This window comes from Rhea americana, unplaced genomic scaffold (genome assembly GCF_003343005.1).
Source record: "Rhea americana isolate MKP2758 unplaced genomic scaffold, rheAme1 scaffold_2, whole genome shotgun sequence".
Taxonomy (NCBI): domain Eukaryota; kingdom Metazoa; phylum Chordata; class Aves; order Rheiformes; family Rheidae; genus Rhea; species Rhea americana.
The window spans coordinates 2,315,859-2,329,016 of NW_028186149.1; positions in this window are offsets into that span (position 1 = coordinate 2,315,859).

The window sequence follows — 13,158 nt, forward strand, 5'->3', positions numbered from 1 at the left end:
GGTGGAGCGTGAGCTGCTGTACGCTTAAAATCAAGCTCTATTAATTTACAGAAGATGAAATCCTCTCTTGATATTATTAGTATGTGGCACCTGAAACTATAGTAATGTGGTGGCAGTTAAACTGCCAGAGGCTTTACAAGCTCAGTGCACAAAAGCCACATTCTTACTGCTGCAGTCACTGATACCGAATTCAGTGACCAGAATGAAAGCTATGGAGACACTTCCCAGAAGTTTGGTATTCCTATATAAGAAATGCACAGTTCTCAGGCTCTGAGTCCTTTAAAGTTTTGTGTAGCTCTACTGGAGATCTCAATGGGAATAGTCAGGTGCTTGGAATGAGCCATGCACGTAAGTGCTTTGTTAGACTGAGGATCGGAATCACTGGGTAATAATGCTGTTGTAGCCATGATGAGATGTACACACAGAGAGATGCAAGCTTTGTAGGAGGAGTCAATCTGTTGCAATAGATATACTTGGGGGGAAAAAGGTAAGTTTTAAGGTGCTTAAGGTAAGACATATACACAGCTGCGTATTAATTACATTCAATTCAATTAATTACATTCAAATTTTTTTCCACTTTAGAACATGAAAATAYAGCTTTCAGTGGACTTTGTTACTTTATCCTCTTTAAATCTGTATTCTCAGTTGAAGTAAATAAACCAACACAGTAAAGAGAGTTGATAGCTACTCCATCTGTATTATGGCACACAATGATGGCTAGAAGTTAAAGGTTTGATATATAGATCTATTTTTTTATTGCCAGCCCCTGCCCCTGAAGAAAGTATTAAAATTTCCGGATGAGTAACCAAACAATAAATAGATGAGACAGTTGCTGTGAATATCTGATTTTTTGCATAATAATGAGATATTGCTGGGTAATACACTTTGCAGTCCACAGTTTGTCTACATTATCATTTTGATTGGACAAATGCATAAGAAAGATATACAAGTAAAGCCATGCCAAGTCTTCTATTTTAAATTGATTCAGTGTAAGAGTTCAGTTTAATTTCCAGGACATTCTAAAAACAAAACAAAACCCAGGAATATSCCTTATACATACAGAGGCATTCACACACACACAGCCAGAATCTGTAGCAAATGCCCGATTCCACAATTAACTTACGCACAGCAGAAATATTCCATGCAAACGGCCACCTCTTTTTCATGCCAGTTAGGGTAGAATTAAGGTCATTTTTTGTCAGCGTCTTCATTCTTGTCATCAGAAGGCTCACAAGCATCTAGAAGTGTGGCTGATGTGCAGGGAGCCCTTCACCTCATAGCAGCACCTTGCTACATACCAGAACGGGCCAGTGCGAGAGAGGCTCAGGGGAGGCATGAGTGGCCCTGCTGCATGCATACTGGAAAGCAACCTAAGGCCTAGCCATCCCGACCTTGAAGGACAAAATATTAGTCTACACATCTCATTAGTCTTAAATCTAGTGTCATTTTGGGGCAATTTTGGAGGGGGAGATAGGGCACCTCTTGAAGTCGCTGCCAAATTTCTTACAATTGTACCCTCTGTAAAAGGATGCTAATGGGATCAGTGAAGCAACATCTCTGTCACTGCYGTCTTTGCTACCAGTACGTGATATGTGTAGGTCACAGCTTGTCCTCCTCGGTTTGGAAACTCATTGTCAGAATGAAACTAACCCTTTTAAAATTAATTCCAGACCTTTTTGTTTCTGTTTGTTTTTCATTCTGTTGATAAAGATGGAATTTGTTTTGTTTTCTTTCTAAAAGATTAAAAAGTGTATTTTTTTATTTTATATTATTTCACTGACTGTAGTAAAATGTTTTGTGCATTTGACCATGTCATTTGTGCAGGAAGAGCTGTAAACTCAAGCTTTGAAATTAGTTTCTTCTGGGCTGCGAGTCTTCTACTCTCTTTGTTGGTTCGGTTTTATTCTGAGCCCTGTAAATCTGACAGTCATCATCTGGTTCGTGCTTTTTGCTATTTTCTTCTTCTGACATCTCCCAGTCCTCTCCAAGTCTGCCCACAGATGTTTGTTCCCTCTGGGTTTTGGGCAGGCAGGATTGTGAATTCCTTGCCCCTCACGCTCCTGTTGTTTGTAGTAGGAGTTTTTGGTGTGCAAACGATGAAAAAACTTAATTTACGCAGTTTCAGACACATTAAGCACTAGAAACTCAGCTGGAAACATTTGAGTAAAGCATCTACTCGTTGAATTGAGGAGCTAACTTCCTATCTTTGCCTTTCTTTTCTCTTTTTGTGTTTGTGTGTGTGTGTGTGTATGTAGGTATATGCACCAGAAACGAAATCCTCACACACAAAAGTTGTAAATAAATAAATAAATCCAACTAATACTATTTAGATCTGCCCTAAAATAACTAACTAAATCATTCACAAACCATCAGCTAACCTCAGCAATACAGAAACAAAAACTTGTTAAATTATAGGAACTTACAAGGCTACTGTATTGCAGCTCTGCTAGTGCATACATGCTTTAATTTACAGAAGGACATATATTTCCTATGATTCTTCCTAATCAGATTTAACACAGTTGCAGATTTCTGACCCTGTTTCTTCAACAGAGCAAACTGACAGCAGTGAAAAATAGTGCAGGATTTTGTATGAGTTTAAAGTACCTGTCAACGTTTCCTTCATGACAGACAAATCAGAAGAGGTGTCAGGATGCACAACTGTCGGTGTTATATCCAGCAGCCAGTTAACCATAAAAAAGAAATGAGGCCGTTTTTTGGCCTGGTTGTTTTTACTGGTGAAATATCCCACATGGAGAACTGACAGCTGGACTGTGCCTCAGTTCAGTTCCTCATAATCCTTCATGGCATAACTGATAGGCAGGCATTTTATGGCTTATTTTGCCTCAGTAATGCAGGTCTTGCCAGTATTTACAGAAATGTAAAGTTAAATTCAAGCTTTAAAATGAAGACCATTTTCATACAGTGTGATGCTCCCTACTTTGGCAGATTTTAGCTTACCATATTTGGCCTGAGAAACAAGGTGCATTTTTCTTGCATCTTGCTGCTGGGATTATGTAACTGACCAATTAATTATGTTTTAAAGATTATAATATGGATAATGGGTAATAAATTCTTGGTGAAGTCRTCAGGCTAAGTGTACTGCAGGTGTGACATCTTTTCTTACTGGAATTGGATTCATTCACAAAACAATTTTCCTATTCAAATCAACTGTCATGCTTCCTTTATCCATGGATAATCATGGAAATAAGCTTCCCAATTTATTCATGTGTTCTAATTTACGTAAGGTACCAACCCTAAAAAAAGCCTTCTGCTCACCCAGACAAAAGACATAAAATACATAGATAAATGTAAATGTCAAATGTTAGGGGCTGGTAAAGGCACTGTCTTTGCAGCATGGAGTCTAGCACTGGGTGGTCTCTTGTAAGCAGGGGTAGCAGGGGCTGAAACAATCTGTGAGGAGCCCTGCGGAGTGGTATTGTCTTCTCCTTTTCTGACTGCTGAGGTCCCAGGAGAGTATAATCTGCAGTATTGAACCTAGGCGGAGCTTTTTCACTCTCTCTTTACTCCTGACTTCTTTAGCTCAGTTTTCTGGGATATAGCCAGATACTCAAAGCAAGAGTTGGCCTTTTATTGGACTTCTTTCAAGCAATTGGTCTTTATATAGATCCTCTCTGGTAAGATCATGTCATCCAAAGCTTATTGGTCAGTTCAGGGCAGTTTTAACTTTGGARGCTTCTTAACAACCTGAGATTCACATTTCCCAGAGGTTATTTTCACAGTTTTAGATACTACTGTGAGTCCTGCTACCATAGTATTTGAATTCCTCCCAAGCACTGATGCACTTGCTTACCCAATATCACTGTGGAGTTGGGAAATATTGTTCTCTTTGTGGTGAGCAGGCACAGAGGGACTCAAGGTGTCATTACTGAAGTGAGGAATATATAGCTCATGTCTCAGAAACACTAGCTGTAAAAATACTTAGGTGCTGGAGCACGTGGTGTAGGTTGTTGGGAAACCCTGTCTTTGTAGATTGAGAGGCTCTGCTTTTTTATAAGACCTTAAAAACACCTTGGAAGTCTGCAAGTAAGTTGGAAAATTAACCTGSTTTTCCTTCGCTGTAGGCACATGCACTAATTTTTAGATCACGCTGTCTGTTATCCATAAAGGTTACAGATACATGGACAAAGTGCAAGTTAACATTCTGCAAAAGGGGTTAGGGCTGCCGAGCAGCGGCAGATCCCATTTCAGGGTCTGCGGTTGTGCGTGGTGCAATAGGCAGGACTRTGCCAACAGCTGGGTAACGCTCTAGTTGGTGACTTTGGGAATTGTAAATAGGGGTTGATTTGTGATTCTCAAGTGTGTAGCATAGTAGCACTTTTTTTTCCCAGACAAGGCAGTCCAACTTCAAACATGTCTCTTTTACATGCAGTTTAAACTTCACACTGAGGTTTTTTTCTTCTCTTTCCCCAAGCTCATAATTTAAGGGGAAAAGCATCAAAAATAAGTACATAACATGGCAGAATACCAATCCTTAAAGAACCAGCAGAACCTTCAGTTTGAATTTTGTTTTCCTTTATGATATTCTATTTTATTAATAAGACTAGCTCTTTATTCATGACAAAATAAAACAGCTATTTCCAATGAAACACAGAATTCTTCATCAGACATCTAATATAACTAATATTTGATGTCATAAATATTAATAACATTCACAACTTTAGATGCTTTAGAATCAACTCCAAACATTTTTGTTTTGATTCTCTTATTTATTTATTTTTATTTCACATTGAAGAAGTAGAAGGCATTTTTCCCATTTCTCTGTAAAAACTCGTACCAATTTCTGCTGGAAGATTTAATCTTTTGAAACCTTTTTTTGAACAATTTGAATAAACATGTTGTTCAGTGTATTTTGCATGGCTAAATACAGACATCCAGGAAAAAATATTACTTAATGTCACRTGACTGAAATATATGGTGGCCACCAGTCTGGCTATCACTGGACTAATTCTGAAAGTTCCTGATAGAACAGCATTGATTGGAAGAAACAGGCCTTTGACTGGAAACAGTAACAGACCCACATTTTCTATGGGCACAACACAGCATAACCTGTCATTTGTCATCTGATTTCTTGGCCAGTTCTCTGTAGGTACTGAACAATACTTGGTGTTGCCCAATGAGAATGGCCTCAGTACCATAAATAGGTATTTAATATTCTTTGTATGGGAAATTCCTTTTTTCTGAGCTGAATAGTTCCATGTGTTCTCTAGAACATATAGACTTGTGCTTAGGCCGCCAAGTCTTTCATTTCCTATGAGCAGATAATGATTAATGTTAACAGTTGAATGATTTGTTGGTGCAGAGAGCAGAGTCTTCTAGAAATGTAAAATCTGAGACCTGATATGTCTGTGATAATTGGGGCCAAGCTGAAGTTAAAATACCCATCTATTTGCTGAAGAGAGAGGATTCTTCACCTGTGGAGGAAGAAATGTTGCATAGAGGGTGTGGCAGAACGGTTCCTCCAAGAATTCTGCGCTGCTCCGTGTACTAGTGCGTGTTTGTTTCTAGGGGATTCGTTTCTTTTGTGTAGATGTTGTTCTGTGCTGAGGCTGCAGAAAGGATCTGATCTCCACAAAGGCAGCATTGCACGCTGTCCTTACCTTAGAATCTTTGTGCTTAAGTTATCCCATTAATAAGTTATTGTCTCTTGGGGCAAAAAAAATATGGTGACCATATTTCCATCTCCACTGATTACATATTTCAGTCATTTTTCCAAGACACGTTTACAAGTGACCGAGGACAACCACAGTTTGGTACTGACGTGTATACCAGTCCCGCAAATTGTTCCTGTAATAGATAGCTGTGCTGTCTGGGAGTTGTTAGGCATTGGACGACTTGGTGTCATAACCCTGCCATCCTTCCTCTCGTGCTCCAGATTCTCTTTCTGATCTCCTGCAAAAGCATCTGTTCCCCTTACAGCTCTTCCTCATAATACCTGTTCATCATTCATGTTGTTGAGGGAGACTGCAGATCAGTAAATGAAAGTAACCAGAATATTTAGTTCCATGAAGTAGCCAGTCTCCTTTGGACATTAGGCCCATGCATTATTATTTCTAGATATAAACATTTTTCAGCTGAGCTGAAGGCAACTTTGGGGCTAAGAGACTCTCCAGTAGTTATTTGCCTTCAAGTGGCAAAGCTAGAGTCTGCATTTGCCAATCCATTGATCTTGGAGAGCATGCCCTAAATGTTAACCTGCAAAAGAAGTATAAGGGGGAAGAGTGACTTTGTATCCAAAGGTTAGCTTTATATTAACTGAGTTACATTAACACAAGAAATGTACTTCCTATAGAAGATGTTCTTTTGTCACAAGATAAATCTTGAAGGGCTCTGTATGTACTCAGATGAAAGAAAATACAGATCTAAACCTGAGATGGGAAGCGTAGGAAAACATTGAGGAAAAAAAAATCATACCTTAAGAAAAAAAAATGAATGCTTTCAGAGCACGAGGGAAAGAAATCCTGTGTTCTTTCCAAGCCTGTAGAACATCATAGCTGTTGTAAATAGGCCAGTCCCAAGGAGATCATACATGCACCAAAAGGGAGATTATTTGTCGCACCATTTTTTCTTGTTTGATTTATCAGTAACTAATGGAAAGTTGACAGGAGCTTTGAAAAAAATCATTTAATGTGTCATAAGCTTGAGATTTGGCATTAAGAGTGTTTCACTTACGGTATTTTCATGTGGTGACAGTATAGCCAAGTTGTTAACATTAATGAAATACATCCTAATTTCTCTTTGTAAGATGCATTATTAGTGTGTTATTATTAAGCAATGAATTTGAGACAGTTAGGACAAGGAGTGGGGCAAGGAACCAAAACACCTTCGTACGATTCAAGGCAATAAAAGATGCAAAAGCAAAAGTTTATAGGTCAAGCAGAATTGCTTCAGGTTAGCAATGAGACCAACATAATCACTTGGATTTTTAGATAATTTGGGGGGTAAAAAAATATTTAGGCAGTTCTAATGAATGTGAATCATTAGATCTAAATTTGGAATTCTTTAGCCTGGCTTACTAAGAAAGTAAGGCTTATGCAACCACATTTTCTGTCAGTCCTCTCTCAGTCACCCTAAGTAATGGTGAACGTTTTGGCCAACTGCAGTCAAACTTGAGAGGAGTAAGAGGCCTCCTCCTACTAATTGACTTCTTACATATTTTCTTAAAAGTGTTGGCTGGATAGAGAGACAGGCTCAAACTAGTGCCTTCCTGACAGAAGGGCCATCGGAACTCAATTACTGTTTGCTTTGTTTGGCAGTCAGGGGATGCATCCTTTGAGGAGTCAGCATGCATCTAGTTATTTCACTTGTCTAGTTGGGTATCGTACAGGAAATAGGAAGGGAGAGCTGTTAAAACAAGTGTGGTTTGGGGAACAAAGAACCTTATCTGTAGGGAGCCAGGTAAATTTATTCCAGTGGTTTAAGTATGATTTGTTTTTCAACACTGTTCTGTGTAAGCCATCCTCATTGAGATCAGTGGAAATCATGTTATGGACTGAAAGGATAACAGCATAAGGACAGTGATGTACAGTCTTGGGAACCATCTATGTGCAGAGAGAGCTCCATGAGTGCTATCGCTAATAGCTCCTTGCAGAACTTAAAGAGGAAAAAATCCGAGTGCTGCTCCTACCAAGGTCACTGAGCAAGCTTATGAGAACAGATTGAAGTGTTCATTGTGTCAGGGTCTGGATCCTGCAATATTCGAGGAAACACTGAAGAGCAATATTTTGGCAGGTCTTTCTGTTCATTTTCCAGTGCTGTGCATGTCAACTATTACACAGTTTCAGCAAGTAAAAGATGAAATGGAAACATTCCAGAATAGTCCGAATCATGTATTTTGTACAACTGAATCTGCTGCATTGCACTGTCACTAGCTTGGTGACTTCCAAGGAACAGAAAAGTAAATGGCAGCCTATTGCCTAGGGCTTTCAATTGTTTGTAGAGACTCAGAAATATGATTTTATTTCAAAAAGAGAATAAAACAAAATGGTCACATTTTCATGTCCATTTTCTTGAGACTGGTTTGCATGATGCTTTTTGTGCACATAGTATATATTTGCATACATAATTTAGCAGCATAGGAACTTTGAATGTGAATTTCTGTTTGACAGTCTTGGTCTGCATGATTAAAATGAGACCAAATCTGCTGGACTGAAGTAAGGAGCATAAAAGGGAGACTTCATTAGGTTGCTAAAGAGATGAGTGTTTGCTCATACAATTTCTTTGAGTCAAAACAGTAATTTTGGAGGACTTTCTTCCATACTGACAATATGAGTCAATCATAGACAGCTCCTTCAGAGTCAAGTGTTTTGTAGATAGAGCTCATCTGGCAGGATGAATGAAATTTGTAAGTAAGAAGTTTTCTTTTAAACATTTTACTAGTATTTACTATTGCAAGCAGAGATGATGTACAGTGTATGATAAAATGTGCTTGCAAAAGTGGGAAGTTCTCTGTGGTCCAAAGAGAGGCCAGGGGCAGGAACTTCTGCAAGATAAATTAGTCTCTATGGAGTTCTGTGCTGCTACAGCAAGATCTTTTCTAACCCATGAATTACCCAACCAAGTGCAAGACAGATGACCAAAGCACTGCTCTGAGGGCTGCCGTGCATGGGTCAGCTCAGGCTTTCCTCTCAGCAGACACTAGAAGGAAGTGAGCTGACACGATTTGTGTCTCCCTCTCCAGAGGGAAAGGCTTTACCCATCGATGTCCTGAGAGGTGCAAGGAAGTCCACCTGATATCAGGATCCTCTGAGGAATGAAGATTGTGTACAAACRCTTGCTGGTTTTCTATGAAATCATTTTCCAGCTCTCCAAAGAGGTATTCCCAGAGGTAAAGTGGATGAATACTGATATTTCTGCTTTGTATCCTTAAAAGCTGAAGAAGTCAATGCTGAAAATAATAGTTAACTCAGTGCTGTTGACCTCCTCCCCAACTATGCCACATTTGCATTCACAGAAGCTGACTTGCACTGAGAACTAAGGAACACATTGCTACTGACCCAAATTCATCCCACTGAGTTTCTTTACAGACCCCCAAACCATTCCTTTAAGCAGTATCTCTTTACTTTAAAAGAAAAAAATTACCCTGAGTTTGATAATGGTGAAACAGTTGGGTTTTTTAATTGATTTATTTAGTTATAGGAACTGACAAAGAAAAATGCTCAGAAAAAGAAGAATTTGAGGGCATTTTGTTTTGTAGTTCATGTCTGTGACCAGTTAGGAAGAAAGCATTATTCACTGATGCACAGCTCAGAAACATCAACTGCAGATGGAGAAAGCTGACCAGTTTGATAGAATTTGACTGCTACAGGCAGAACGGGGTTTATTTTCCAACTGAGCGCCTTCATCTCAACCTTCAGTAGGTACCCCGGTGATTCCTGCGTGATGACTTTCAAACACTCTGATCTTGAACCCATGGAAGCAACGGAAGTATTTCAGAATAGTGCCAAGCTGATTAAAAGGACAGTAGATCTTTGTATATTTTCTAATTTAAAAAAAAAAAAAGAGAGAGAGAGCGCTCCTCAGAAGCAAGGCTCTGGTAGCAGAGCTTGATGAGCAAGTAGATGCAAAAGGCACGGCCTAAACCGTCTTATTGTAATGGGATTTGTAATATGTAACTATATGTGGACAGGAATTTGATTTGTAATATGTAACTCTATGTACACAATGAAGTTTGCTGTGAATTGTCCTTCATTCAGTTTACTCAGTTGGGGGTGAAGAGAAGGAAATTTCCAAATTTCCAGAGTGGTCAAACCCTGCCTGATTCCAGCTGGTATTGCCATTCTCTGGATTGGATTGACCAGCTCTGGCTGTATACAGGCAGAGCAGGAGTTTCAGCCCTCTTGCACTCTGCTCCTCTTCTCTGGATGTGCCCTCTCCTTTCTGGGGACACAGCCAGTCACATGGATCTGATTTAGAACCAGCTGAATCCTTCGTAGATTGCCTAGGGCTGGTGGCAGCCATGGATGAATGACTTCACTGTGACCAGGGCAGCACTTGGGAAAACTTGTCTATGTGTATGTCTGCACTGAGAGCTGGGCGAGCAAGCCTCTTCGTACCGGAGAGGATTATACTGACAAAATGTGCTTTCAGTGACACGACTTATGCCATAAGTTCCCCATGAAAATATCAACAGGTTTGATACCAGTTTAACTATGCTTACTGGGGATTTTGCTATTATAGAAATACTACAGAAAATTAACAAGTCCTTCACCCTATTGTATCATCTCTAATCAACATAGCTATGATGGAGGCATGACCTAATATTGTCTGGTTTAATGTCATTAGTAAAATTACATCACAAGAACCCATCTGCCAACTCTTCTAGTGCTGATTTCAGAAGAAAATCCAGTGTAGTAACTTTGATGTTTTATCACAAGTCTCATGCTTAAAGCACTGGATGCTTTACYTAACAATCCTGGTGAGCTGAATGCTAGAGAATTTCAAATGTTTATTTTGTTGTTCACAAAAGGGGGGAGTATATCTGTGATCTTGCTGGTGCGGATGAAAGATGGATAATATGACTTTGGTGCAAAAAGAAGGCTCACGGTTGAGAAAGCAGAATCAAAGCACAGAAAAGACAATTTCTCAAAACTTTTTTTTAATCTCAAAAGTAGTCTCAAGTATTAAGAACGGTGAATTTGTTAACCTGCAGTAGGAAATTTCTCTGGACTTTAACAAAACTAATACTTTTGCCCTGAAATCCATACTTACTGTATAAAGCATTCACAAGCATGAGTCAGTCAAGCCATGCTGTAGCTAGGGGACCAGATTAGATCATACCAGACCAGAAAACTCAACCGTGATGGGGCAAACAGCAAAAGTCAAGCCTTTCTCTACCTGTAGGAGGGTTTGTTTTAGAAGTTATGTGTCTCCCTCTGAAATACACAGTGTCAGTGAAATACTTGTGCCAGTCTTGCAAATCATGAAAAGGACTAACTTAAAACATATATCCCTTGGGTAGCAGGGGAAGCGTCTCCATGTAGCCAGGTAGTCCCCAGACAGTTCAAGAAATATGACTGCTTCTCAGTCCCTTACTCTTCTAGAGCTATGAGATGTGAGGAAGCTGTAGCTGAAGAAAGAAATGAACACGGCCATTAGTGAGTTTACCTTCTGCAGGTGTAGAACTGATAAATGTCTACTTCTGTTTCTGTTACAGTTGCATGGTTCTTATAGCCACCAGCAGAACAGAGATTAGGAGTCCTGTTCACGGACTTCTACATAACAGAGCTCAATGTCCCGTTGATTCTCTTACCCATAATCCAGAAGACTTCCCTAAACTAGAAATTATGAAGGGTAGTTATGAAACTGTCTTTAGTGTGGTCAAGTTCATCAAGCACAAGTTGAGTAAACACAAATTGTTCACTTGTTCATTTACAGGCTCCTTCAGCAGATCCATTCAAGCCTAATCCCATCCTTCTGCTCAGTGTGTGAGCAGTCTTACTACTAAATAACTCTGTGCTGTAAAAAGTTAAAATCAGCCCAGAGAACATGGGAGACATCATGCCAGCCCAATTTATATGGATCTAGAATGCTTTTGTAAGAGGCATGGGAGAGCTATCCATCACCCATTTCTACCAGGGAGGGATGTCTCCAGTGGACTAGGCAATAATGTTTTAAGGCCCTGGGATGCTGATTGCATCTTCCAGCTCCTCAGTACTCTTTGCTGGGAACCTGAATCATTAACTCCTCATAACAGAGTAGTTAAGAGTAAAAATTTCAAGACAGATCTGCAAGACTGGACAGTGGAGAAATATGGGAGGAGATGGGAGAAAGCCAGATGCTAATATTGCTCTGATTGCTGAGGAACAGTGGAGATCTGTGGTATGGAGGAGCCGTGCTTTGGATTGTTTGAAGAGATGGTTGCCATCTGCAGATGGCAATGGAGCATTACTTTGCTTCCCCAACCTGGAGCTTCTGTTCACCTCGAGGTCCTGCAATGGGGTCTGCAGGGCCTGCAGGACCTGGATGCTTTCTAGTGCCCTAACATTGACCTGAGGTTTAAAGCAGATGTTTTTGGTCAGAGCAGGTGGCGCAGAGTGCCTGAATGTTCGGGCATTTCGGATCAGAGGCCCTAGCGCCTTTTTGTTTGTTTCATCTGAGGYTTTACTTGTTTCATGTTTTATTGGTGGCCCAGTGGCATTGGGGGCGGTAGGAATAAAACTACCCTGTAATTAGTATCTTACACTGTTAAAACATGGAAATAATGTGTGGGTGGGTGAGCAGCTTGAGGCCAAGAGGTCCTGAACTCTCTTTGACAGGCACTAAATGTACTGGCAGGTTTTGAAAGGCTGGGAAGGCACCTCCTGCCATTGAGGCCAAGGGAGTCTGGCATGCCTAGGAATAGAACAAAGTCCAAGTTTGGGCCCCAATCCTRCCCTTTTTTATCTATTGTCTGTCCAGTAGCCATAAAAGCAAGCAAGAGGGATGGAAGCTGAAGCCCTCCCTGCCTAAGCCTAAATGTTTTGATAGCCTTTTGGGGAAGAATGCATATTAAGTTAATATTTACAAATAAGCCTAGTAAACGCGGGTGGTTTGCTGCTGTCAGTGGCTGTTTTAGTTGGGGGAGTGGAAATGCTATGAGTTCTGTGGTGTGAGATTATGCTTGGCTGTAATGTCTCTCTAAGGAGCTGCTCTAATTAATGCAAAATACCCTCGTTACTGCTTAATAAATACCAAGGCCCTTCTAAATAGTACAAAAATGAGAGCCTTTTTTTTAGTAGTGCCTATAGATGAGGTATGAGTTAACCTTTTAAACACATGTGGGTTTTCTGGCAGGGGCCACGTTACAGGCTTGCAAGGAAGCAGGACCCACGCCCCCAAGGTGCCGCGTGCTGTGTCTCTGCTCCGGCCTSTGCAGGCCGCCTCGGTGCTCAGGCTCCCGGCAGAGGAAGGATGCCAGGAAGGCCGTTCCGACTTAGAAATGCTGCCGAAGGAGGAGCAGAGCCTCCTAGTCCATATCCAGCAGTCCTCACTGAGGCAGGCGGATCTCCTCCAAAAATAGCGACCCTTGCTCTTCTCCCCTGAGATCTTGTTGCTTGCTCCCTAGATGGGTAATGTAACCCACCGTGGCGGCCCAAGCAGCAGCGGGTGCTGTGCAGAGTCCATCTGCAGTGGCAGGTGCCATGCGGCGCCCGGGCGCCG